At 41.5% G+C, this 25,553-nt stretch overlaps 9 non-coding genes across 9 annotated transcripts; all 9 read right to left on the bottom strand.

The window, feature by feature from the left end:
- Window positions 1-10,284: 10,284 nt before the first annotated feature.
- Window positions 10,285-10,358, bottom strand: TRNAF-AAA (transfer RNA phenylalanine (anticodon AAA)). Its single transcript has one exon. It is a non-coding gene; the product is annotated as a tRNA-Phe (tRNA).
- A 2,980-nt stretch (window positions 10,359-13,338) lies between these two features.
- Window positions 13,339-13,412, bottom strand: TRNAI-AAU (transfer RNA isoleucine (anticodon AAU)). Its single transcript has one exon. It is a non-coding gene; the product is annotated as a tRNA-Ile (tRNA).
- Window positions 13,413-14,299: 887 nt separating this feature from the next.
- On the bottom strand, window positions 14,300-14,373 carry TRNAI-AAU (transfer RNA isoleucine (anticodon AAU)). The gene has a single exon. It is a non-coding gene; the product is annotated as a tRNA-Ile (tRNA).
- A 570-nt stretch (window positions 14,374-14,943) lies between these two features.
- On the bottom strand, window positions 14,944-15,017 carry TRNAI-AAU (transfer RNA isoleucine (anticodon AAU)). Its single transcript has one exon. It is a non-coding gene; the product is annotated as a tRNA-Ile (tRNA).
- Window positions 15,018-15,588: 571 nt separating this feature from the next.
- Window positions 15,589-15,662, bottom strand: TRNAI-AAU (transfer RNA isoleucine (anticodon AAU)). The gene has a single exon. It is a non-coding gene; the product is annotated as a tRNA-Ile (tRNA).
- A 2,980-nt stretch (window positions 15,663-18,642) lies between these two features.
- TRNAI-AAU (transfer RNA isoleucine (anticodon AAU)) lies at window positions 18,643-18,716 on the bottom strand. The gene has a single exon. It is a non-coding gene; the product is annotated as a tRNA-Ile (tRNA).
- Window positions 18,717-20,063: 1,347 nt separating this feature from the next.
- On the bottom strand, window positions 20,064-20,137 carry TRNAI-AAU (transfer RNA isoleucine (anticodon AAU)). The gene has a single exon. It is a non-coding gene; the product is annotated as a tRNA-Ile (tRNA).
- A 2,176-nt stretch (window positions 20,138-22,313) lies between these two features.
- TRNAI-AAU (transfer RNA isoleucine (anticodon AAU)) lies at window positions 22,314-22,387 on the bottom strand. Its single transcript has one exon. It is a non-coding gene; the product is annotated as a tRNA-Ile (tRNA).
- Window positions 22,388-23,917: 1,530 nt separating this feature from the next.
- TRNAI-AAU (transfer RNA isoleucine (anticodon AAU)) lies at window positions 23,918-23,991 on the bottom strand. Its single transcript has one exon. It is a non-coding gene; the product is annotated as a tRNA-Ile (tRNA).
- Window positions 23,992-25,553: the final 1,562 nt, after the last annotated feature.

The following is a 25,553-nucleotide window of genomic DNA, read 5'->3' on the forward strand; positions in this document are numbered from 1 at the left end:
ATACTCCTGTATACGTGCGTCTATTTCTATGGCAGGAATTAGTTCGCCAAATTTTGTCTTGTACCGGGGATCTAACAGTGTGGCAACCCAGTATTCAGGATTAGTTCAAATTCATACAATCCGAGGGTCATGTAGGTAGTGCAGCAAGAAGGCGCTCATGTGTCTTGTGCATCCAGGAGGACCAAGTCCTTGGTGTGTTGGTGGCAGAGAGGTGAGAATCGTGCATCCTTCCTCTGCCCTCTCCCCCCAACCTCGCACAACCGAAATGTGAGCAAGCTCTCACTCATCTGCTGAGTCTTCCATGCCCATCGCCAGTTCGTCCTCCATTTCTTCATGGGCTCCTGCACTTTCATCAACACTTTTTGCTGATACTATGCGCCCTTGTTAATCCCTCTCCCTCACCATGACTGCCGCATAGGTGCCGCTGACCATCTGGACCTCGTAGATCTTGTTATCCCTTCCGCATATGACTCCTCCTGTACTTCCTCCCCTTCCTCTTGTCCCAACACCTGACTCCGAATAATAATTACAGTGTGCTCCATCATGTAGATGACCAGAATTGTCACGCTGAGAATGACATTGCCAGTGCTAAACATCTTCGTCGACATTTCAAAACTGTGTAGCAGGGTGCATAGGTCCTTGATCTGACACCACTCCAGCAGCGTGATCTGCACCACCTCTGGATCAAGTTATCCCAGGCTATATGTCTTACCGTATTTCAGCAGGGCTCTGCGGTGCTGCCACACACGCTGCAACATGTGCAGATTCCAATTCCTGCGTGTCGAAACATCGCATTTACGGCGTTTAACTGCCAGACCCTAAGACTTCCGGAGTGATGAAAGTTGTTGAGCTGCTGTGTGCGCACGATGGAAGTGAGCACATAGCGAGCGTGCCCACTGCACAAGGCCATGTAGGCCGTGATGGTGTTTTAAAAATTGCTGGCGAATTCGGTTCAACACGTGAGCCCTAAAAGGCACGTGTGTCACATTGCCCTGAGGATGGCCCGCAGCCAGGTTTGCATCATTGCCGCACATGGCTGTTAAGTCACCAACGGAGTCCGCTCCGTCAATTTGTACTCCGGTCGCCAGGTGACAACGTGTTCCTTTCATGAATAGTGCTGATGATGGGAGAGTAGTCGATGCCAGCGGCGCAGGTGGACGCAGGTTATGCTCACCCACTGGGCTGCATTACCTTGACAGATGCAGAATCTCTGGCTGAATGTAGCTGGTGGGTATCTCACTGATGAAATACCATCATTCAGCTACTACCAATGGGAAGACACCACACCCTTTTTTATGCCCATCCTGTCTGCAGACCACTGCCAGACATAGCTATGAACCTCTGGTTAATTTTACCCCCAGTTCAGTTTTATGATTTTGTGTGCTTGTTACCTGACTACTTTTCCTGCTTGCTGTTTATGTACCTTGTTGGCCGATACGCATTTCACCTCTGCTTGTTTTCTGATTCTTTCCTGGCCGTCCCATTCTGTTCCTGTTCCTCAATTAATGTTTTGACCCTGCCTGACTACTATTCTCTGTAATAGCGGTGTGACTCACATTTCCCATACATTTCAAAGTAAAACTTTGACCGCCTGATGGCATTGAGCTCTGCTGCCAGCATAGTAAGGAGGTGTGTGGTAGTCCTTGTGCGCAGTTGCAAGGAAGGGTGGCCTGACCACACAGGGTTTGCGCCAAGGTAGAGGACCCACACGAGGTTGAAGAGGCAGAAGCAGTGTATTAACTTCTACATACAGAACAAGGATTGAAACAACTCGTGGGGACGGCAAGACTTGTACAGCAGACCCTTCTCCATCTCTCACCATAGTTTGCCAGTGCCCAGTCAGTGACATGTAATGACCCTGTCTATGCTTACTGGTCCAAGTATCTGTGTTGAAATGCACCCTGTCGCACACAGATTTTCTCAAGGAAGTGGTGATGTTGTGTGCGACATGCTGGTGTAGCGCGGGCATGCTTTTCTTGGAGAAGCAGTGGTGATTGGGCATCTGGTACTGGGGCACAGCGACAGACATAAGGTCTGTAAAATCCTGTGTGTCCACTACGCGTAAAGGCAGCATTTCGGTAGCCAACAGCTTACAGAGGGATAGAGTCAACCACTTAGCTTTGTCATGGGTCGCAGTAAGTGGCCTTTTATTTGACCACATCTGAGGGACAGAGATCTGGCTGCTGTCTGTAGACGGTGTTGAGTAGGGTGTCCCTGGAAAAATGCAGGTTTGTGAGAAAAGTGCAGGCGGAGACATGATGTTGCCTTCATCTTGCCTTCAGATCTGTTCATCTTGTATCATTTTTAAAAAACACAGCAAGCAAGGGTTACTCCAAGCGGAGTCTACCTTTTTTCCCCAAATTGGGCACACAGACACCCCATCAGTGGCAGGACTTGTGCCCTAGTTGCAAACAGGATGTTTTGATTTGCATCAAGCACATTCCAAATCCACAAGCATTTACTCTCCCCAGGATGACACAGGGGTAGTAAATTCCTTCTGGATCCATGACTTGTTCATTTTGATGAACGTCAGTCTGTCCACATTGTCACTGGACAGACGCGTGCGCTTATCTGTCAGCACACACCCAGCAGCACTGAAGACACGTTCAGAGACAACGCTGGCAGCTGGACACGACAAAATCTTCAAGGCGTAACTGGAGAGCTCTTGACATTTTTCTAGATTTGAAGCACAAAAGGAGCAAGGCTCCATTTGCAAAGTCATTGCATCGATGTTCATTTGGAGATACTCCTGTATCATCCTCTCCATCCGTTGACTATGTGACACACTTGATGTCTCTGGTGGCCTTGCAAAGGAGGGTCTAAAAAAATTATGAAAAGATTCCATAAAATTGCTGTTACCAGCACCAGATACGGTCCTACTGGTACGGGTAGACTGTTGAAGATGACGAGGCCGTCCCATGTTTGTCAAGTTACAACTGGGAGAATCACTCCCTTCACCTGCACGGTTGTTTGGTGGAAAAGCCGAGCTAAGATCGAGTAACAGCTTCTGCTGATACTCCTGCATACGTGCGTCCCTTTCTATGGGTGGAATTATGTCACAAAATTTGGACTTGTCCCGGGGATCTAATAGTGTGGCAAGCCAGTAGTCATCATCACTTCTAATTTTGACAATACGAGGGTCATGTTGGAGGTAGTGCAACAAGAAGGCACTCATGTGTCTTGCGCAGCCATGCGGACCAAGTCCACGCTGTGTTTGTGGCATAGAGGTGCTAACCGTTCTTTCTTCCTCTGTCATCTCCCCCCAACCTCTTTCAACTTAAATTTGACCAAGGTCCCCCTCATCAGCTGAGTCTTCCATGTCCATGGACAGTTCGTCCTCCATATCTTCATGTCCTCCTGCACCTTCCTCAACATCTCGCCTGCTACCATGCGCCCTTGTTGATCCCTGTCCCCCATGGTCCCATGCCTGCCGCGTTGGTGATGATGAACGTCTGGACCTTGGTGATGTTGTTGTGTCTTGCGCATATGAATCCTCCTGTAGTTCCTCCCCTTCCTGTTGTCCCACCCCCTGACTCCGAATAGTGTTTAGCGTGTGCTCCAGCATGTAAATGACTGTAATCGTCATGCTGATAATGGCATTGTCAGCGCTAAACATATTCGTCGCCATGTCGAAACTGTGCAGAAGGGTGCATAGGTCCGTGATCTGAGATCACTCCATCAGGGTGATCTGCCCCACCTCTGCATCTCGTTGGCCCAGGCTATACGTCATGACGTATTGCACCAGGGCTCTGCGGTGCTGCCACAGTCGCTGTAACATGTGGAGAGTTGAATTCCAGCGTGTCGCCACATCGCATTTCAGGCGATGAACCGGCAGGCCGAAAGACTTCTGGAGCGATGCAAGTCGCTCAGCTGCGGCGCTTGAACGGCGGAAGTGAGCACTGCAGACAGTTTCCGTGCCCTGGTCAGAAGGCCATCTAGGCCGGGATAGTGTGTTAAAAATTGCTGGACAACAAGGTTCAACACGTGAGCCATACAAGGCACGTGTGTCACCTTGCCCAGTTGAAGGGCCGCACCCAGGTTTGCAGCATTGTCGCACACGGCCTTACCAGGCTGCAGGTTGAGTGGAGCTAACCATTTATTAAACTCGGACCGCAGAGCTGACCACAACTCCTCAGCTGTGTGACTCTTATTCCCAAGACATGTCAAGCTAAAGACCGCCTGATGCCGTTGCGCTCTGCTGCCAGCATAGTAATGAGGGGTGCGTGATTCCTTCTGCGCAGTGAGAACGCTGGTGGCCTGACCAGGCAGGCTTGGGGCGGAGGTGGAGGACCCAGATGAGGTGGAGGATGCAGAAGCAGTGGCGGAACTTGGACAGACAGAGGATTGACACACAAGTCGTGGGGACGGCAAGACTTGTGCAGCAGACCCTTCACCATCTATCACCATAGTTACCCAGTGCCCAGTCAGCGACATGTAACGTCCCTGTCCATGCTTACTGGTCCAAGTATCGGTGCTGAAATTCACCCGTTCACACACAGAGTTTCTCAAGGAAGCGGTGATATTGTGTGCGACATGCTGGTGTAGCGCGGGCACACCTTTCTTAGAGAAGTAGTGGTGACTAGGCATCTGGTACTGGGGCACAGCGACAGATATAAGGTCTCTAAAATCCTGTGTGTCCACTAGGCGGAAAGGCAGCATTTCTGTAGCCAACAGCTTACAGAGGGATAGAGTCAACCTCTTTGCTTTGTCATGGGTCGAAGGAAGTGGCCTTTTATTTGACCACATCTGAGGGACAGAGATCTGGCTGCTGTGTGTAGACGGTGTTGAGTAGGGTGTCCCTGGAAAAATGCAGCTTTGGGAGGAAAGTGCAGGCGGAGACATGATGTTGCCTTCATCCAAAGTTGGTGCTATCGATGTCTGAGAGAGCTGTACACACTCACTTGTTTCCCCTTCCAAACCAACTGACGACCTACCAAGCAAACTGCCTGTTGCGGTTACAGTGGTGGAAGTTGTGGGTGGAAAAACAGGTGTGACAGCTGTCCCCACAGTCCTAGAAGATGACGAGCGCGCGGATGCCCTGGAAAAGGCAGGCGGTGGATGGTTGGCTCCACTAGGCCGCATTGCAGCACGGTGAGCTTCCCACCAGGCCATATGATATTTATTCATGTGACGATTCATGGAAGAAGTTGTCAAACTGCTGAGGTTTTGACCTCTACTAAGATAACCATGGCAAATGTTACAGATCACATAATTTGGCCGATCTTTTTTTATGTCAAAAAAGGACCAGGCTAGGCAAGGCTTAGAGGCCATGCGACCTGTTGATCCACCCCGAATAATGCTCAGAGGCAGAGTGGTGGCTGAGGATGCAGTTGTAGACGTGCTACCAGTGCTCCGACTGTGTCCAGGAAGGCGCCAAGTTACTTCGACGTCGGTTGCATCCTCCTCCACCGCCTCTATTGACCTCCTCGAGTGTCTGACTGTGGGTTGACAGTAGGTGGGATCTAGAACTTCATCATCAATTGTTGTGTTTGCACTCCCCTCCCCCTCAGACCGAGTTTCTTCTTGCCCTGACCGAATATTTAAGTTGTCATCCCAATCGGGTATCTGCGTCTCATCTTCATCAGTATGTTCCTCATTGCCTATAACCACAGTTGTTGGAAAGGCAGCATTTTGGTAGCCAACAGTTTGCATTTTATGAAAGTCAACCTCCAAGCCATGTCATGCCCTTCTAAAAGCATGTATAACACAGCGAGGGGACTCCAACCACAGTCTCCCTCGTTGCCACTCACTGGGCCACACACACCCCACTTGACTGGCATCGGTTGAGCCCCCTTTTGAAAAAGAAAAAGATGCTTTGCATGAAGCACTCTCAAAAATACACGTGCCTTTCCCGTCCCCTGGCTGACCCCGGGGAAGAAAAGTCCTCTGAGAGCCATGACTTGTTCATCTTGGTTCTTTTAGAAACACAGCGAGGGGACTCCAACCACAGTCTCCCTCGTTGCCACTCACTGGGCCACACACACCCCACTTGACTGGCATCGGTTGAGCCCCCTTTTGAAAAAGAAAAAGATGCTTTGCATGAAGCACTCTCAAAAATACGCGTGCCTTTCCCGTCCCCTGGCTGACCCCGGGGAAGAAAAGTCCTCTGAGAGCCATGACTTGTTCATCTTGGTTCTTTTAGAAACACAGCGAGGGGACTCCAACCACAGTGTCCCTCGTTGCCACTCACTGGGCCACACACACCCCACTTGACTGGCATCGGTTGAGCCCCCTTTTGAAAAAGAAAAAGATGCTTTGCATGAAGCACTCTCAAAAATACGCGTGCCTTTCCCGTCCCCTGGCTGACCCCGGGGAAGAAAAGTCCTCTGAGAGCCATGACTTGTTCATCTTGGTTCTTTTAGAAACACAGCGAGGGGACTCCAACCACAGTCTCCCTCGTTGCTACTCACTGGGCCACACACACCCCACTTGACTGGCATCGGTTGAGCCCCCTTTTGAAAAAGAAAAAGATGCTTTGCATGAAGCACTCTCAAAAATACGCGTGCCTTTCCCGTCCCCTGGCTGACCCCGGGGAAGAAAAGTCCTCTGAGAGCCATGACTTGTTCATCTTGGTTCTTTTAGAAACACAGCGAGGGGACTCCAACCACAGTCTCCCTCGTTGCCACTCACTGGGCCACACACACCCCACTTGACTGGCATCGGTTGAGCCCCCTTTTGAAAAAGAAAAAGATGCTTTGCATGAAGCACTCTCAAAAATACGCGTGCCTTTCCCGTCCCCTGGCTGACCCCGGGGAAGAAAAGTCCTCTGAGAGCCATGACTTGTTCATCTTGGTTCTTTTAGAAACACAGCGAGGGGACTCCAACCACAGTCTCCCTCGTTGCCACTCACTGGGCCACACACACCCCACTTGACTGGCATCGGTTGAGCCCCCTTTTGAAAAAGAAAAAGATGCTTTGCATGAAGCACTCTCAAAAATACGCGTGCCTTTCCCGTCCCCTGGCTGACCCCGGGGAAGAAAAGTCCTCTGAGAGCCATGTCCACATTGTCAGTGGACAGACACGTGTGCTTATCTGCCAGCAGACCCACAGCAGCACTGAAGACAGGTTCATAGAGAACGCTGGCTGCAGGACACGACAAGATCCCCAAGACGTACGTGGCGAGCTCAGGCAATTTATCAAGATTGGAAGCCAAGAATGAGCAGGGCTCAAGTTGCACAATAATGGCATGTTTCCTTGCATATACTCATATATCTGTGTGTCCTCCTCTTTTTCCTTGTCCAGCTCTTTTGTTTTCGCATGAGTATATGTCCTTGTCACTTTCCCATGTGTTGTGAGTTGTTTGTGACCTTTTGGACACCTTTGAGGGTGTTTTCTAGGTGTTTTTCTGTGTTTGTGATTGCCTGCCATTGTTTCCTATGCAGTTCGAGTTCGGTTCATCGAACGTTTGACGAACCGAACTCGAACGGGAGGTCCGTTCGGCGAACCAACCTCGAGCCGAACCGCGACCGGTTCGCTCATCTCTAGTAACCTCGGCACTCTAAATCTCCCAGACTAAGTCAGTAAGTCACAACGGATAGTAATGCAAAATCACTCTTTATTGGTCCTTATTAAGAAAAAAAAATTTTCATAAGCATATATGTTTTTGTCCAAAACAAGTTACAAATGACGTTTCGGCCTGAGCCTTCGTCAGATTGGACTTATCTGCTTGTAATCATGAAAAATGACAATAAACAGTATCACATAAGAGTGAGATAACAATAACATAAACTCGAACAATGTAGAGGTACAATTGGGATGCAGCAAAAAAATTGCAACACAGCAAGAAATGAAACACATGATACAAATGTCATAATACAGTACAAGGACAATATAGTAATGACAAATATGGGGTCAGAGTAGGCTTAGACAGCTCTGGTACGAAAGAGATGTCAATCATAAAGTAACATGTGCAGTAGGTGTAGAGCTACAGTATGCATGGCAGAGCTAATGGGTAGACTGACCATAGAAAAAGAACGGAGAAAAAGTGGAGAAAAAGTGGAGAAAAAATAGAGAAAAAGTGGGGAAAAAGTGGAGAAAAAAATGGAGAAAAAGTGGAGAAAAAGTGGAGAAAAAGTGGAGAAAAAGTGGAGAAAAAATGGAGAAAAAATGGAGAAAAAGTGGAGAAAAAAATGGAGAAAAAGTGGGTAAAAGTGGAGAAAAAGTGGAGCACCCTTTGGTGCCTTTCATGTGGCACTAAGGGGTGCTTAGCTTTGTATTTAGCCAAAAAAATGAAAAAAAAAATGACGTAGGGTTCCCCCTAGTTTTGTAGCCACCTAGGGTAAAGCAGACGGCTGCAGCCTGCAGACCACAGCTGGCAACCTCACCTTGGCTGGTAATCCAAAACTGAGGGCACCCCACGCTGTTATTTTAAATTAAATAAATAATTAAAAAAAAAACACGTAGGGGTCCCCCAAAATTGGATCACCAGCCAAGGTAAAGCAGACAGCTGGGGCCTGATATTCTCAGACTAGGGAGGTCCATGGTTATTGGACTCTCCCCAGCCTAAAAATAGCAGGCCGCAGCAGCCCCAGAAGTGGCGCATCCATTAGATGCGCCAATCCTGGTGCTTCGCCCCAGCTCATCCCGCGCCCTGGTGCGGTGGCAAACGGGGTAATATATGAGGTTAATACCAGATGTGTAATGTCACCTGGCATCAAGCCCTAAGGTTGGTGAGGTCAGGTGTCTATCAGATACCCGACATCACCAACCCAGTCAGTAATAAAAAAAATAGACGACAAACACATTTTTATTTGAAAAAACACTCCCCAAAACATTCCCTCTTTAACCAATTTATTAGAATGAAAAACAAATCCAGGTCTGCTGTAATCCAAGGGGTTGCCATGACGATCCACACTGTCCCAGTCAATGAAGAGCAGGATGTTCCCCATTGGCTGGGAGAGCAATGCAGTGACCTGAGCTAACATCAATGGGTCAGCCCAGGTCACTGCAGGGCATGACAAGTGCTGCTGTCAGCGAGGTACATTACCTGCGCTGATCTCCAGCCCACTGACAGCCACTGTCACTGAGTTCAATGACCGGCGTCTTCACACCAAGTATCGCGAGAGGCCCGTGACGTCACCGCTAGTCAGTCTCGGGTCGGAAGCGAGAGGTGATGTGACAAGCGGCGGCCATGGAGGACAGTGACAGCGCTGAGGTCGGGATGGCGGGACTTCATCACCGCAGGTAAGCCGAGCGGGACCGTGTGTATGTGAGTGTGTGTGTGTGTGTGTGTGTGTACGTGTGTACATGCCGCGGGCAGGAGGGGGCGGAGTGAGCTGAGCGGGGAAGTGTGGGCTTCCTGCACGTAACTAGGATAAACATCGGGTTACTAACCAAAGCGCTTTGCTTGGATACCCAATGTTTATCTTGGTTACCAGCTTCTGGCAGGCTGACAGCGATGGCTCCTGCACACTGTAGCTGTAAAAAGCCATGCTTTTTGCTGCTAGAACCGTTCTCGAACGTATCTAGAACTATCGAGCTTTTGCAAAAAGCTCGAGTTCTAGTTCGATCTCGAACAACCCCCAAAATCACTCGAGCCTAGAACTGGAGAACCACGAACCGCGAACCACGCTCAACTCTAATTATGAGCAATATGTTGCCACCAACCACTCTAACTTGTCACGTGATGAGCCAGTAAATTACGCCATTGCTTGGATTAGTTTTTGCCTGCATTACAATTAGTGATAGACTTAGCTGTCAATATTTACAGTTATATCGAATTCCAGTTGCCCAAAACTTCTTAAAAAACGCTAAGAAACTGAAATCTCTGGCCATACAATAGATTATATTTCTATTTTGCTTCAAGTTGCTTGGATTAGTTTTGCCTGCATTACAATTAGTGATAGACTTAGCTGTCAATATTTACAGTTATATCGAATTCCAGTTGCACAAAACTTCTTAAAAAACGCTTAGAAACTGAAATCTCTGGCCATAAAATAGATTATATTTCTATTTTGCTTCAAGTCGCTTGGATTAGTTTTGCCTGCGTTACAATTAGTGATAGACTTAGCTGTCAATATTTACAGTTATATCGAATTCCAGTTGCCCAAAACTTCTTAAAAAACGCTTAGAAACTGAAATCTCTGGCCATACAATAGATTATATTTCTATTTTGCTTCAATTCGTTACTCTGTCATACTTTAAGGTTAACGACGATGTAACATGGCCACTCTCTTACTCTAACCAAGTTATTTCAAGTTTCTAAATTAATTTTACACATTGGATGGATAAAACCTACGGATCTTTTTCCAAAAGTCACTGGATGTGAACAGAAAGCCAAAGGAATGGCCAGCACGGGGGTCGAACCCACAACCTTGGCATTTTTAGCACCACGCTCTAACTGATTGAGCTAACCGGCCACTTTTACCCCATATCTACTCTCTTTTAATGAACTTGCACTAATTTTGAGCCAGCTACTGACCTCTCAAAGCTTGATCTGTCCACAGTGAAAGGTAAAATACGTTGAAAGTTGACTAATTCTTAGAGAGCCCATCAAAAGCATAGGAACCAATCTTAAATGAGAATTGACAAGCTTTTTTTATATTATGAGCAATATGTTGCCACCAACCACTCTAACTTGTCACGTGATGAGCCAGTAAATTACGCCATTGCTTGGATTAGTTTTTGCCTGCATTACAATTAGTGATAGACTTAGCTGTCAATATTTACAGTTATATCGAATTCCAGTTGCCCAAAACTTCTTAAAAAACGCTTAGAAACTGAAATCTCTGGCCATACAATAGATTATATTTCTATTTTACTTCAATTCGTTACTCTGTCATACTTTAAGGTTAACGACGATGTAACATGGCCACTCTCTTACTCTAACCAAAATATTTCAAGTTTGTAAATTAATTTTACACATTGGATGGATAAAACCTACGGATCTGTTTCCAAAAGTCACTGGATGTGAACAGAAAGCCAAAGGAATGGTTAGCACGGGGGTCGAACACGCAACCTTGGCGTTATTAGCACCACGCTCTAACCAATTGAGCTAACCGGCCACTTTTGCCCCATATCTACTCTCTTTTAATGAACTTGCTGTAATTTTGAGCCAGCTCCTGACCTCTCAAAGCTTGATCTGTTCACAGTGAAAGGTAAAATACGTTGAAAGTTGACTAATTCTTAGAGAGCCCATCAAAAGCATAGGAACCAATCTTAAATGAGAATTGACAAGCTTTTTTTATATTATGAGCAATATGTTGCCATTAACCACTCTAACTTGTCACGTGATGAGCCAGTAAATTACGCCATTGCTTGGAATAGTTTTTGCCTGCATTACAATTAGTGATAGACTTAGCTGTCAATATTTACAGTTATATCGAATTCCAGTTGCCCAAAACTTCTTAAAAATCGCTTAGAAACTGAAATCTCTGGCCATACAATAGATTATATTTCAATTTTGCTTCAATTCGTTACTCTGTCATACTTTAAGGTTAACGACGATGTAACATGGCCACTCTCTTACTCTAACCAAGTTATTTCAAGTTTGTAAATTAATTTTACACATTGGATGGATAAAACCTACGGATCTTTTTCCAAAAGTCACTGGATGTGAACAAAAAGCCAAATAAATGGCCAGCACGGGGGTCGAACCCGCAAACTTGGTGTTATTAGTACCACGCTCTAACCGATTGAGCTAACCAGCCACTTTTGCCCCATATCTACTCTCTTTTAATGAACTTGCTCTAATTTTGAGCCAGCTACTGACCTCTCAAAGGTTGATCTGTCCACAGTGAAAGGTAAAATACGTTGAAAGTTGACTAATTCTTAGAGAGCCCATCAAAAGCATAGGAACCAATCTTAAATGAGAATTGACAAGCTTTTTTTATATTATGAGCAATATGTTGCCACCAACCACTCTAACTTGTCACGTGATGAGCCAGTAAATTACGCCATTGCTTGGATTAGTTTTTGCCTGCATTACAATTAGTGATAGACTTAGCTGTCAATATTTACAGTTATATCGAATTCCAGTTGCCCAAAACTTTTTAAAAAACGCTTAGAAACTGAAATCTCTGGCCATACAATAGATTATATTTCTATTTTACTCCAAGTCGCTTGGATTAGTTTTGCCTGCATTACAATTAGTGATAGACTTAGCTGTCAATATTTACAGTTATATCGAATTCCAGTTGCCCAAAACTTCTTAAAAAACGCTTAGAAACTGAAATCTCTGGCCATACAATAGATTATATTTCTATTTTGCTTCAATTCTTTACTCTGTCATACTTTAAGGTTAACGACGATGCAACATGGCCACTCTCTTACTCTAACCAAGTTATTTCAAGTTTGTAAATTAATTTTACACATTGGATGGATAAAACCTACGGATCTTTTTCCAAAACTCACTGGATGTGAACAGAAAGCCAAAGGAATGGCCAGCACTGGGGTCGAACCCGCAACCTTGGCGTTATTAGCACCACGCTCTAACCGATTGAGCTAACCGGCCACTGTTGCACCATATCTACTCTCTTTTAATGAACTTGCTCTAATTTTGAGCCAGCTATTGACCTCTCAAAGCTTGATCTGTCCACAGTGAAAGGTAAAATACGTTGAAAGTTGACTAATTCTTAGAGAGCCCATCAAAAGCATAGGAACCAATCTTAAATGAGAATTGACAAGCTTTTTTTATATTATGAGCAATATGTTGCCACCAACCACTCTAACTTGTCACGTGATGAGCCAGGAAATTACGCCATTGCTTGGATTAGTTTTTGCCTGCATTACAATTAGTGATAGACTTAGCTGTCAATATTTACAGTTATATTGAATTCCAGTTGCCCAAAACTTCTTAAAAAACGCTTAGAAACTGAAATCTCTGGCCATACAATAGGTTATATTTCTATTTTGCTTCAAGTTGCTTGGATTAGTTTTGCCTGCATTACAATTAGTGATAGACTTAGCTGTCAATATTTACAGTTATATCGAATTCCAGTTGCCCAAAACTTCTTAAAAAACGCTTAGAAACTGAAATATCTGGCCATACAATAGGTTATATTTCTATTTTGCTTCAAGTTGCTTGGATTAGTTTTGCCTGCATTACAATTAGTGATAGACTTAGCTGTCAATATTTACAGTTATATCGAATTCCAGTTGCCCAAAACTTCTTAAAAAACACTTAGAAACTGAAATCTCTGGCCATACAATAGATTATATTTCTATTTTGCTTCAATTCGTTACTCTGTCATACTTTAAGGTTAACGACGATGTAACATGGCCACTCTCTTACTATAACCAAGTTATTTCAGGTTTGTAAATTAATTTTACACATTGGATAGATAAAACCTACGGATCTTTTTCCAAAAGTCACTGGATGTGAACATAAAGCCAAAGGAATGGCCAGCACGGGGGTCGAACCCGCAACTTTGGCGTTATTAGCACCACGCTCTAACCGATTGAGCTAACCGGCCACTTTTGCCCCATATCTACTCTCTTTTAATGAAGTTGCTCTAATTTTGAGCCAGCTACTGACCTCTCAAAGCTTGATCTGTCCACCGTGAAAGGTAAAATACGTTGAAAGTTGACTAATTCTTAGAGAGCCCATCAAAAGCATAGGAACCAATCTTAAATGAGAATTGACAAGCTTTTTTTATATTATGAGCAATATGTTGCCACCAACCACTCTAACTTGTCACGTGATGAGCCAGTAAATTACGCCATTGCTTGGATTAGTTTTTGCCTGCATTACAATTAGTGATAGACTTAGCTGTCAATATTTACAGTTATATCGAATTCCAGTTGCCCAAAACTTCTTAAAAAACACTTAGAAACTGAAATCTCTGGCCATACAATACATTATATTTCTATTTTGCTTCAAGTTGCTTGGATTAGTTTTGCCTGCATTACAATTAGTGATAGACTTAGCTGTCAATATTTACAGTTATATCGAATTCCAGTTGTCCAAAACTTCTTAAAAAACGCTTAGAAACTGAAATCTCTGGCCATAAAATAGATTATATTTCTATTTTGCTTCAAGTCGCTTTTATTAGTTTTGCCTGCATTACAATTAGTGATAGACTTAGCTGTTAATATTTACAGTTATATCGAATTCCAGTTGCCCAAAACTTCTTAAAAAATGCTTAGAAACTGAAATCTCTGGCCATACAATAGATTGTATTTCAATTTTGCTTCAATTCGTTACTCTGTCATACTTTAAGGTTAACGACGATGTAACATGGCCACTCTCTTACTCTAACCAAGTTATTTCAAGTTTGTAAATTAATTTTACACATTGGATGGATAAAACCTTCGGATCTTTTTCCAAAAGTCACTGGATGTGAACAGAAAGCCAAAGGAATGGCCAGCACGGGAGTCGAACCCGCAACCTTGGCGTTATTAGCACCATGCTCTAACCGATTGAGCTAACCGGCCACTTTTGCCCCATATCTATTCTCTTTTAATGAACTTGCTCTAATTTTGAGCCAGCTACTGACCTCTCAAAGCTTGATCTGTCCACAGTGAAAGGTAAAATACGTTGAAAGTTGACTAATTCTTAGAGAGCCCATGAAAAGCATAGGAACCAATCTTAAATGAGAATTGACAAGCTTTTTTTATATTATGAGCAATATGTTGCCACCAACCACTCTAACTTGTCACGTGATGAGCCAGTAAATTACACCATTGCTTGGATTAGTTTTTGCCTGCATTACAACTAGTGATAGACTTAGCTGTCAATATTTACAGTTATATCAAATTCCAGTTGCCCAAAACTTCTTAAAAAACGCTTAGAAACTGAAATCTCTGGCCATACAATAGATTATATTTCTATTTTGCTTCAATTCGTTACTCTGTCATACTTTAAGATTAACGACGATGTAACATGGCCACTCTCTTACTCTAACCAAGTTATTTCAAGTTTGTAAATTAATTTTACACATTGGATGGATAAAACCTATGGATCTTTTTCCAAAAGTCACTGAATGTGAACAGAAAGCAAAGGAATGGCCAGCACGGGGGTCGAACCCACAACCTTGGCGTTATTAGCACCACGCTCTAACCGATTGAGCTAACCGGCCACTTTTGTCCCATTTCTACTCTTTTTTAATGAACTTGCTCTAATTTTGAGCCAGCTACTGACCTCTCAAAGCTTGATCTGTCCACAGTGAAAGGTAAAATACGTTGAAAGTTGACTAATTCTTAGAGAGCCCATCAAAAGCATAGGAACCAATCTTAAATGAGAATTGACAAGCTTTTTTTATATTATGAGCAATATGTTGCCACCAACCACTCTAACTTGTCACGTGATGAGCCAGTAAATTACGCCATTGCTTGGATTAGTTTTTGCCTGCATTACAATTAGTGATAGACTTAGCTGTCAATATTTACAGTTATATCGAATTCCAGTTGCCCAAAACTTCTTAAAAAACGCTTAGAAACTGAAATCTCTGGCCATACAATAGATTATATTTCTACTTTGCTTCAATTCGTTACTCTGTCATACTTTAAGGATAACGACGATGTAACATGGCCACTCTCTTACTCTAACCAAGTTATTTCAAGTTTGTAAATTAATTTTACACATTGGATGGATAAAACCTACGGATCTTTTTCCAAAAGTCACTGGATGTGAACAGAAAGCCAAAGGAATGGCCAGCACGGGGGTCGAACCCGCAACCTTGGCGTTATTAGCACCACGCTCTAACCGATTGAGCTAACCGGCCACTTTTGCCCCATATCTACTCTCTTTTAATGAACTTGCTCTAATTTTGAGCCAGCTACTGACCTCTCAAAGCTTGATCTGTCCACAGTGAAAGGTAAAATACGTTGAAAGTTGAGTAATTCTTAGAGAGCCCATCAAAAGCATAGGAACCAATCTTAAATGAGAATTGACAAGCTTTTTTTATATTATGAGCAATATGTTGCCACCAACCACTCTAACTTGTCACGTGATGAGCCAGTAAATTACGCCATTGCTTGGATTAGTTTTTGCCTGCATTACAATTAGTGATAGACTTAGCTGTCAATATTTACAGTTATATCGAATTCCAGTTGCCCAAAACTTTTTAAAAAACGCTTAGAAACTGAAATCTCTGGCCATACAATAGATTATATTTCTGTTTTGCTTCAAGTTGCTTGGATTAGTTTTGCCTGCATTACAACTAGTGATAGACTTAGCTGTCAATATTTACAGGTATATCAAATTCCAGTTGCCCAAAACTTCTTAAAAAACGCTTAGAAACTGAAATCTCTGGCCATACAACAGGTTATATTTCTATTTTGCTTCAGGTTGCTTGGATTAGTTTTGCCTGCATTACAATTAGTGATAGACTTAGCTGTCAATATTTACAGTTATATCGAATTCCAGTTGCCCAAAACTTCTTAAAAAACACTTAGAAACTGAAATCTCTGGCCATACAATAAATTATATTTCTATTTTGCTTCAATTCGTTACTCTGTAATACTTAAAGGTTAACGACGATGTAACATGGCCACTCTCTTACTCTAACCAAGTTATTTCAGGTTTGTAAATTAATTTTACACATTGGATAGACAAAACCTACGGATCTTTTTCCAAAAGTCACTGGATGTGAACAGAAAGCCAAAGGAATGGCCAGCACGGGGGTCGAACCCGCAACCTTGGCGTTATTAGCACCACGCTCTAACTGGTTGAGCTAACCGGCCACTTTTACCTAATATCTACTCTCTTTTAATGAACTTGCTCTAATTTTGAGCCAGCTACTGACCTCTCAAAGCTTGATCTGTCCACAGTGAAAGGTAAAATACGTTGAAAGTTGACTAATTCTTAGAGAGCCCATCAAAAGCATAGGAACCAATCTTAAATGAGAATTGACAAGCTTTTTTTATATTATGAGCAATATGTTGCCACCAACCACTCTAACTTGTCACGTGATGAGCCAGTAAATTACGCCATTGCTTGGATTAGTTTTTGACTGCATTACAATTAGTGATAGACTTAACTGTCAACACTTACAGTTTTATCGAATTCCAGTTGCCCAAAACTTCTTAAAAAACGCTTAGAAACTGAATGCTCTGGCCATACAATAGATTATATTTCTATTTTGCTTCAATTCGTTACTCTGTCATACTTTAAGGTTAACGACGATGTAACATAGCCACTCTTTTACTCTAACCAAGTTATTTCAAGTTTGTAATATAATTTTACACATTGGATGCATAAAACCTACGGATCTTTTTCCAAAAGTCACTGGATGTGAACAGAGAGCCAAAGGAATTGCCAGCACGGGGGTCGAACCCGCAACCTTGGCGTTATTAGCACCACGCTCTAACCGATTGAGCTAACCGGCCACTTTTGCCCCATATCTACTCTCTTTTAATGAACTTGCTCTAATTTTGAGCCAGCTACTGACCTCTCAAAGCTTGATCTGTCCACAGTGAAAGGTAAAATACGTTGAAAGTTGACTAATTCTTAGAGAGCCCATCAAAAGCATAGGAACCAATCTTAAATGAGAATTGACAAGCTTTTTTTATATTATGAGCAATATGTTGCCACCAACCACACTAACTTGTCACGTGATGAGCCAGTAAATTACGCCATTGCTTGGATTGGTTTTTGCCTGCATTACAATTAGTGATAGACTTAGCTGTCAATATTTACAGTTATATCGAATTCCAGTTGCCCAAAACTTCTTAAAAAACGCTTAGAAACTGAAATCTCTGGCCATACAATAGGTTATATTTCTATTTTGCTTCAAGTTGCTTGGATTAGTTTTGCCTGCATTACAATTAGTGATAGACTTAGCTGTCAATATTTACAGTTATATCGAATTCCAGTTGCCCAAAACTTCTTAAAAAACACTTAGAAACTGAAATCTCTGGCCATACAATAGATTATATTTCTATTTTGCTTCAATTCGTTACTCTGTCATACTTTAAGGTTAACGACGATGTAACATGGCCACTCTCTTACTCTAACCAAGTTATTTCAGGTTTGTAAATTAATTTTACACATTGGATAGATAAAACCTACGGATCTTTTTCCAAAAGTCACTGGATGTGAACAGAAAGCCAAAGGAATGGCCAGCATGGGGGTCGAACCCGCAACCTTGGCGATATTAGCACCACGCTCTAACTGATTGAGCTAACCGGCCACTTTCACCCCGTATCTACTCTCTTTTAATGAACTTGCTCTAATTTTGAGCCAGCTACTGACCTCTCAAAGCTTGATCTGTCCACAGTGAAAGGTAAAATACGTTGAAAGTTGACTAATTCTTAGAGAGCCCATCAAAAGCATAGGAACCAATCTTAAATGAGAATTGACAAGCTTTTTTTATATTATGAGCAATATGTTGCCACCAACCACTCTAACTTGTCACGTGATGAGCCAGTAAATTACGCCATTGCTTGGATTAGTTTTTGACTGCATTACAATTAGTGATAGACTTAACTGTCAATACTTACAGTTATATCGAATTCCAGTTGCCCAAAACTTCTTAAAAAACGCTTAGAAACTGAATGCTCTGGCCATACAATAGGTTTTATTTCTATTTTGCTTCAATTCGTTACTCTGTCATACTTTAAGGTTAACGACGATGTAACAAAGCCACTCTCTTACTCTAACCAAGTTATTTCAAGTTTGTAATATAATTTTACACATTGGATGCATAAAACCTACGGATCTTTTTCCAAAAGTCACTGGATGTGAACAGAAAGCCAAAGGAATGGCCAGCACGGGGGTTGAACCCGCAACCTTGGCGTTATTAGCACCACGCTCTAACCGATTGAGCTAACCGGCCACTTTTGCCCCACATCTACTCTCTTTTAATGAACTTGGTCTAATTTTGAGCCAGCTACTGACCTCTCAAAGCTTGATCTGTCCACAGTGAAAGGTAAAATACGTTGAAAGTTGACTAATTCTTAGAGAGCCCATGAAAAGCATAGGAACCAATCTTAAATGAGAAATGACAAGCTTTTTTTATATTATGAGCAATATGTTGCCACCAACCACTCTAACTTGTCACGTGATGAGCCAGTAAATTACGCCATTGCTTGGATTAGTTTTTGCCTGCATTACAATTAGTGATAGACTTAGCTGTCAATATTTACAGTTATATCGAATTCCAGTTGCCCAAAACTTCTTAAAAAACACTTAGAAACTGAAATCTCTGGCCATACAATAGATTATATTTCTATTTTGCTTCAATTCGTTACTCTGTCATACTTTAAGGTTAACGACGATGTAACATGGCCACTCTCTTACTCTAACCAAGTTATTTCAGGTTTGTAAATTAATTTTACACATTGGATAGATAAAACCTACGGATCTTTTTCCAAAAGTCACTGGATGTGAACAGAAAGCCTAACGACGATGTAACATGGCCCCTCTCTTACTCTAACCAAGTTATTTCAGGTTTGTAAATTAATTTTACACATTGGATAGATAAAACCTACGGATCTTTTTCCAAAAGTCACTGGATGTGAACAGAAAGCCAAAGAAATGGCCAGCATGGGGGTCGAACCCGCAACCTTGGCGTTATTAGCACCACGCTCTAACTGATTGAGCTAACCGGCCACTTTTACCCCATATCTACTCTCTTTTAATGAACTTGCTCTAATTTTGAGCCAGCTACTGACCTCTCAAAGCTTGATCTGTCCACCGTGAAAGGTAAAATACGTTGAAAGTTGACTAATTCTTAGAGAGCCCATCAAAAGCATAGGAACCAATCTTAAATGAGAATTGACAAGCTTTTTTTATATTATGAGCAATATGTTGCCACCAACCACTCTAACTTGTCACGTGATGAGCCAGTAAATTACGCCATTGCTTGGATTAGTTTTTGACTGCATTACAATTAGTGATAGACTTAACTGTCAATACTTACAGTTATATCGAATTCCAGTTGCCCAAAACTTCTTAAAAAACGCTTAGAAACTGAATGCTCTGGCCATACAATAGATTATATTTCTATTTTGCTTCAATTCGTTACTCTGTCATACTTTAAGGTTAACGACGATGTAACATAGCCACTCTCTTACTCTAACCAAGTTATTTCAAGTTTGTAATATAATTTTACACATTGGATGCATAAAACCTACGGATCTTTTTCCAAAAGTCACTGGATGTGAACAGAAAGCCAAAGGAATGGCCAGCACGGGGGTCGAACCCGCAACCTTGGCGTTATTAGCACCACGCTCTAACCGATTGAGCTAACCGGCCACTTTTGCCCCATATCTACTCTCTTTTAATGAACTTGCTCTAATTTTGAGCCAGCTACTGACCTCTCAAAGCTTGATCTGTCCACAGTGAAAGGTAAAATACGTTGAAAGTTGACTAATTCTTAGAGAGCCCATCAAAAGCATAGGAACCAATCTTAAATGAAAATTGACAAGCTTTTTTTATATTATGAGCAATATGTTGCCACCAACCACACTAACTTGTCACGTGATGAGCCAGTAAATTACGCCATTGCTTGGATTAGTTTTTGCCTGCATTACAATTAGTGATAGACTTAGCTGTCAATATTTACAGTTATATCGAATTCCAGTTTCCCAAAACTTCTTAAAAAACGCTTAGAAACTGAAATCTCTGGCCATACAATAGGTTATATTTCTATTTTGCTTCAAGTTGCTTGGATTAGTTTTGCCTGCATTACAATTAGTGATAGACTTAGCTGTCAATATTTACAGTTATATCGAATTCCAGTTGCCCAAAACTTCTTAAAAAACGCTTAGAAACTGAAATCTCTGGCCATACAATAGATTATATTTCTATTTTGCTTCAATTCGTTACTCTGTCATACTTTAAGGTTAACGACGATGTAACATGGCCACTCTCTTACTCTAACCAAGTTATTTCAAGTTTGTAAATTAATTTTACACATTGGATGGATAAAACCTATGGATCTTTTTCCAAAAGTCACTGGATGTGAACAGAAAGCCAAAGGAATGGCCAGCACGGGGGTCAAACCCGCAACCTTGGCATTATTAGCACCACGCTCTAACCGATTGAGCCAACCGGCCACTTTTGATCCATATCTACTCTCTTTTAATGAACTTGGTCTAATTTTGAGCCAGCTACTGACCTTTCAAAGCTTGGTCTGTCCACAGTGAAAGGTAAAATACGTTGAAAGTTGACTAATTCTTAGAGAGCCCATCAAAAGCATAGGAACCAGTCTTAAATGAGAATTGACAAGCTTTTTTTATATTATGAGCAATATGTTGCCACCAACCACTCTGACTTGTCACGTGATGAGCCAGTAAATGACGCCATTGCTTGGATTAGTTTTTGCCTGCATTACAATTAGTGATAGACTTAGCTGTCAATATTTACAGTTATATTGAATTCCAGTTGCCCAAAACTTCTTAAAAAATGCTTAGAAACTGAAATCTCTGGCCATACAATAGATTATATTTCTATTTTGCTTCAAGTCACTTGGATTAGTTTTGCCTGCATTACAATTAGTGATAGACTTAGCTGTCAATATTTACAGTTATATCGAATTCCATTTGCCCAAAACTTCTTGAAAAACGCTTAGAAACTGAAATCTCAAGCCATACAATAGATTATATTTCTATTTTGCTTCAATTCGTTACTCTGTCATACTTTAAGGTTAACGACGATGTAACATGGCCACTCTCTTACTCAAACCAAGTTATTTCAAGTTTGTAAATTAATTTTACACATTGGATGGATAAAACCTACGGATCTTTTTCCAAAAGTCACTGGATGTGAACAGAAAGCCAAAGGAATAGCCAGCACGGGGGTCGAACCCGCAACCTTGGCGTTATTAGCACCACGCTCTAACCGATAGAGCTAACCGGCCACTTTTGCCCCATATCTACTCTCTTTTAATGATCTTGCTTAAATTTTGAGCCAGCTACTGACCTCTCAAAGCTTGATCTGTCCACAGTGAAAGGTAAAATACGTTGAAAGTTGACTAATTCTTAGAGAGCCCATCAAAAGCATAGGAACCAATCTTAAATGAGAATTGACAAGCTTTTTTTATATTATGAGCAATATGTTGCCACCAACCACTGTAACTTGTCACGTGATGAGCCAGTAAATTACGCCATTGCTTGGATTAGTTTTTGCCTGCATTACAATTAGTGATAGACTTAGCTGTCAATATTTACAGTTATATCGAATTCCAGTTGCCCAAAACTTCTTAAAAAACACTTAGAAACTGAAATCTCTGGCCATACAATACATTATATTTCTATTTTGCTTCAATTCGTTACTCTGTCATACTTTAAGGTTAACGACGATGTAACATGGCCACTCTCTTACTCTAACCAAGTTATTTCAAGTTTGTAAATTAATTTTACACATTGGATGGATAAAACCTACGGATCTTTTTCCAAAAGTCACTGGATGTGAACAGAAAGCAAAGGAATGGCCAGCACGGGGGTCGAACCCGCAACCTTGGCGTTATTAGCACCACGCTCTAACCGATTGAGCTAACCGGCCACTTTTGCCCCATATCTACTCTCTTTTAATGAACTTGGTCTAATTTTGAGCCAGCTACTGACCTTTCAAAGCTTGATCTGTCCACAGTGAAAGGTAAAATACGTTGAAAGTTGACTAATTCTTAGAGAGCCCATCAAAAGCATAGGAACCAATCTTAAATGAGAATTGACAAGCTTTTTTTATATTATGAGCAATATGTTGCCACCAACCACTCTGACTTGTCACGTGATGAGCCAGTAAATGACGCCATTGCTTGGATTAGTTTTGCCTGCATTACAATTAGTGATAGACTTAGCTGTCAATATTTACAGTTATATCGAATTCCAGTTGCCCAAATTTTCTTAAATAACGCTTAAAAAACTGAAATCTCTGGCCATACAATAGATTATATTTCTATTTTGCTTCAAGTTGCTTGGATTAGTTTTGCCTGCATTACAAATAGTGATAGACTTAGCTGTCAATATTTACAGTTATATCGAATTCCAGTTGCCCAAAACTTCTTAAAAAACGCTTAGAAACTGAAATCTCAGGCCATAAAATAGATTATATTTCTATTTTGCTTCAATTCGTTACTCTGTCATACTTTAAGGTTAACGACGATGTAACATGGCCACTCTCCTACTCAAACCAAGTTATTTCAAGTTTTTAATTAATTTTACACATTGGATGGATAAAACCTACGGATCTTTTTCCAAAAGTCACTGGATGTAAACAGAAAGCCAAAGGAATAGCCAGCACGGGGGTCGAACCCGCAACCTTGGCGTTATTAGCACCACGCTCTAACCGATAGAGCAAACTGGCCACTTTTGCCCCATATCTACTCTCTTTTAATGATCTTGCTCTAATTTTGAGCCAGCTACTGACCTCTCAAAGCTTGATCTGTCCACAGTGAAAGGTAAAATACGTTGAAAGTTGACTAATTCTTAGAGAGCCCATCAAAAGCATAGGAACCAATCTTAAATGAGAATTGACAAGCTTTTTTTATATTATGAGCAATATGTTGCCACCAACCACTCTGACTTGTCACGTGATGAGCCAGTAAATTACGCCATTGCTTGGATTAGTTTTTGCCTGCATTACAATTAGTGATAGACTTAGCTGTCAATATTTACAGTTATATCGAATTCCAGTTGCCCAAAACTTCTTAAAAAACACTTAGAAACTGAAATCTCTGGCCATACAATACATTATATTTCTATTTTGCTTCAAGTTGCTTGGATTAGTTTTGCCTGCATTACAATTAGTGATAGACTTAGCTGTCAATATTTACAGTTATATCGAATTCCAGTTGCCCAAAACTTTTTAAAAAACGCTTAGAAACTGAAATCTCTGGCCATACAATAGATTATATTTCTATTTTGCTTCAATTCGTTACTCTGTCATACTTTAAGGTTAATGACGATGTAACATGGCCACTCTCTTACTCTAACCAAGTTATTTCAAGTTTGTAAATTAATTTTACACATTGGATGGATAAAACCTACGGATCTTTTTCCAAAAGTCACTGGATGTGAACAGAAAGCAAAGGAATGGCCAGCACGGGGGTCGAACCCGCAACCTTGGCGTTATTAGCACCACGCTCTAACCGATTGAGCTAACCGGCCACGTTTGCCCTATATCTACTCTCTTTTAATGAACTTGGTCTAATTTTGAGCCAGCTACTGACCTTTCAAAGCTTGATCTGTCCACAGTGAAAGGTAAAATACGTTGAAAGTTGACTAATTCTTAGAGAGCCCATCAAAAGCATAGGAACCAATCTTAAATGAGAATTGACAAGCTTTTTTTATATTATGAGCAATATGTTGCCACCAACCACTCTGACTTGTCACGTGATGAGCCAGTAAATGACGCCATTGCTTGGATTAGTTTTTGCCTGCATTACAATTAGTGATAGACTTAGCTGTCAATATTTACAGTTATATCGAATTCCAGTTGCCCAAAACTTCTTAAATAACGCTTAGAAACTGAAATCTCTGGCCATACAATAGATTATATTTCTATTTTGCTTCAAGTTGCTTGGATTAGTTTTTCCTGCATTACAAATAGTGATAGACTTAGCTGTCAATATTTACAGTTATATCGAATTCCAGTTGCCCAAAACTTCTTAAAAAACGCTTAGAAACTGAAATCTCAGGCCATAAAATAGATTATATTTCTATTTTGCTTCAAGTCACTTGGATTAGTTTTGCCTGCATTACAATTAGTGATAGACTTAGCTGTCAATATTTACAGTTATATCGAATTCCATTTGCCCAAAACTTCTTAAAAAACGCTTAGAAACTGAAATTTCTGGCCATACAATAGATTATATTTCTATTTTGCTTCAATTCGTTACTCTGTCATACTTTAAGGTTAACGACGATGTAACATGGCCACTCTCTTACTCAAACCAAGTTATTTCAAGTTTTTAATTAATTTTACACATTGGATGGATAAAACCTACGGATCTTTTTCCAAAAGTCACTGGATGTAAACAGAAAGCCAAAGGAATAGCCAGCACGGGGGTCGAACCCGCAACCTTGGCGTTATTAGCACCACGCTCTAACCGATAGAGCTAACTGGCCACTTTTGCCCCATATCTACTCTCTTTTAATGATCTTGCTCTAATTTTGAGCCAGCTACTGACCTCTCAAAGCTTGATCTGTCCACAGTGAAAGGTAAAATACGTTGAAAGTTGACTAATTCTTAGAGAGCCCATCAAAAGCATAGGAACCAATCTTAAATGAGAATTGACAAGCTTTTTTTATATTATGAGCAATATGTTGCCACCAACCACTCTGACTTGTCACGTGATGAGCCAGTAAATTACGCCATTGCTTGGATTAGTTTTTGCCTGCATTACAATTAGTGATAGACTTAGCTGTCAATATTTACAGTTATATCGAATTCCAGTTGCCCAAAACTTCTTAAAAAACACTTAGAAACTGAAATCTCTGGCCATACAATACATTATATTTCTATTTTGCTTCAAGTTGCTTGGATTAGTTTTGCCTGCATTACAATTAGTGATAGACTTAGCTGTCAATATTTACAGTTATATCGAATTCCAGTTGCCCAAAACTTCTTAAAAAACACTTAGAAACTGAAATCTCTGGCCATAAAATAGGTTATATTTCTATTTTGCTTCAAGTCGCTTGGATTAGTTTTGCCTGCATTACAATTAGTG

Source organism: Anomaloglossus baeobatrachus, chromosome 4, assembly GCF_048569485.1.
Source record: "Anomaloglossus baeobatrachus isolate aAnoBae1 chromosome 4, aAnoBae1.hap1, whole genome shotgun sequence".
NCBI classification, from domain to species: Eukaryota; Metazoa; Chordata; class Amphibia; order Anura; family Aromobatidae; genus Anomaloglossus; species Anomaloglossus baeobatrachus.